Source organism: Pteropus alecto, unplaced genomic scaffold (assembly GCF_000325575.1).
Source record: "Pteropus alecto unplaced genomic scaffold, ASM32557v1 scaffold98, whole genome shotgun sequence".
Taxonomy (NCBI): domain Eukaryota; kingdom Metazoa; phylum Chordata; class Mammalia; order Chiroptera; family Pteropodidae; genus Pteropus; species Pteropus alecto.
Genome location: NW_006443570.1, coordinates 5810484 through 5812822, shown reverse-complemented (window position 1 = coordinate 5812822; position 2339 = coordinate 5810484).

Sequence of the window (2339 nt, the reverse complement as noted above, 5' to 3'; positions counted from 1 at the left end):
GATCCATTGAGTATTTCCAATGTCCAGGCTTTACACATATTCATTGAGTCATTCCATAGAACAATCTTGCAAACTAGGTGCTATTATTATCATCCCTATTTTTCAGATGCAGAATTTGAGATACAGAAACCTTAAGTAACTCATCTAAGTTTATATGAGAGGCAAAGATGGGCTAAAAACCGAGGCAATCTGGTTTCAATCTCCATGCTCACAACCACTATGCCATATGCCATACTGTTTCTACTATAATCCTTATCACATCCTGTTGTTTACCTCCTCTCCCCTACTAGACTCTGATTTGTTTGCAGCAGCATCTTCAGTGACTATAACAGTGCCTGGCAAACTGTGCCTGCTTAATATACCCAGTGAGTTCAATTATTCCTCAGAGATAAGACAAAGTCTAAATATATGGAAACAATAGAACAGCCATCAGCTTGCATTCGACTAGGGCCAGGTTTAGAGGTTTTGTTTGTGGAGAAAGTGTTTTTGTTTGTTTGTTTGTTTATGTGAGGATGACAAGCAGGAGACTGGAGTTAGAGATAAGTAGAGGTTAAGTCTACGATGATATTGATATTCACTGATTCAACAGTTATTGCTATAATCCTTTTAAGGAAGGGAAATTTGACAAATAAACTCGTAAGAACTCATATTCTTTTGAGTGCAGGTACTACCAATTTTTTTTAAACTCCTTTTTTTTTTTTTAAAAAAAAGAGGCTACTACCTACTCCCATGTCACTCAAATTTTGTTAAAGTACTCAATTTCAGTGCTATGCAAGGTGGTTCAGATGAACTATCATGCTAGATATGAGAATTAAAATTTTAATCGGGGGACAAATAAAAATGTAAGCTCAAGCAGAATGTCAATTTGCAGTTGGGGTCAATTTAAGTGTGCAGTTAGTTTATATTCGGCACCACCTGGCGTGCACTGTGTACTGTGTGACTTACTGTATCATAATAAACAAACAGACATGTTAGTTTTCTTAAACAGTAGCAAGAAAAATGCTTGCTGCGCAGCCGCCAGCCAGTCAGTGCAGGCCCTGGGCAGCCCCCAAGAGAGGGAAGTAAAAATTCCATGACTAAATTTGTCCCTTCCTATTTCATCTCCTCCATTTGTTCAGGCCTTCCTCCCTTTCGCCACAGGGTTATTTCCTTAATCCTCCTGACCCCATCTGCAAGGTTTCATCCTGTGCCACATTGGAAAATTTTTCAGAGCACCTGAGCTCAGCAAAACAGTATTTTCTTTTTCTCCCACTGGGTAGTAAAACAGTGCCAACCCAGGCTCTGAGCCTCATTAGACTAACCAGGCAAGAAGTCAGGCAAAACACTGTTTATATCCACACCATAGCTCTCTCTCGAGCTTCTGGCATGAAGACCAGGATAGCTCCAAAGCTGCTTTGGTGTTTTTTTTCCCCCTACACGGCCTTCATGAAGAATAATTAGTCATATTCGTAAGTAGTAATTAATTACAGTTTATAGGCTCTAGCTAGGCACAATATAAATGTTTTCTCTGAAAATCAAGTTAGAAGAAACAAGATGTAAAACAACAATTGAAATAAAGACTTGAACTGAATGGTCCCAAGCACTGTCAAAAGAACAGTGTAATCTATCTCTGCAATAATGAGCATATAATAGTAGGATCGGTTTCAGGCTATTTCCCTATCCCGCTGGGCAAGTGTTGGCTCAGCAAAAGAAAAAAAGAAAAAAGAAAAATTCGCATTTTGTCATTTTTAAAATAAATATCAAATTGTTGAAAAAGATGTGTATTCTTTATTTTTTAGGACACAAAATCCCACATACAACTATTAGATTGATAGGTGAATATATTTTTCAATTGTTCTTTGTATTTATAGGCCTTCCTGGCTCTCAAATATGTTTTGTTTTTTTCTTTCTTTCTTTCCTTGTGTCTGTTCTCTCTTGAAGCTGTAGGGTGGGGAAGTCTAAAAATAGTCCATGAATCACGGCAGATAATACTGTGCAGCAGTTACATAAACAGCCGGCCCGGGCGCCCGGGCCGAGGGTAGGAACGGAAAATATCTGGGTCAGCGTTGTCACTCTGAATAGGGTCCCATATGTTTTGTTTTTTTCTTTCTTTCTTTCCTTGTGTCTGTTCTCTCTTGAAGCTGTAGGGTGGGGAAGTCTAAAAATAGTCCATGAATCACGGCAGATAATACTGTGCAGCAGTTACATAAACAGCCGGCCCGGGCGCCCGGGCCGAGGGTAGGAACGGAAAATATCTGGGTCAGCGTTGTCACTCTGAATAGGGTCCCCGGGAGCCGGCCTGCGGGAGGCGCGGCCGCGTTGGAGGCTTGGGCCTGCAGGCGGGGAGCAGCAGGGGAGCG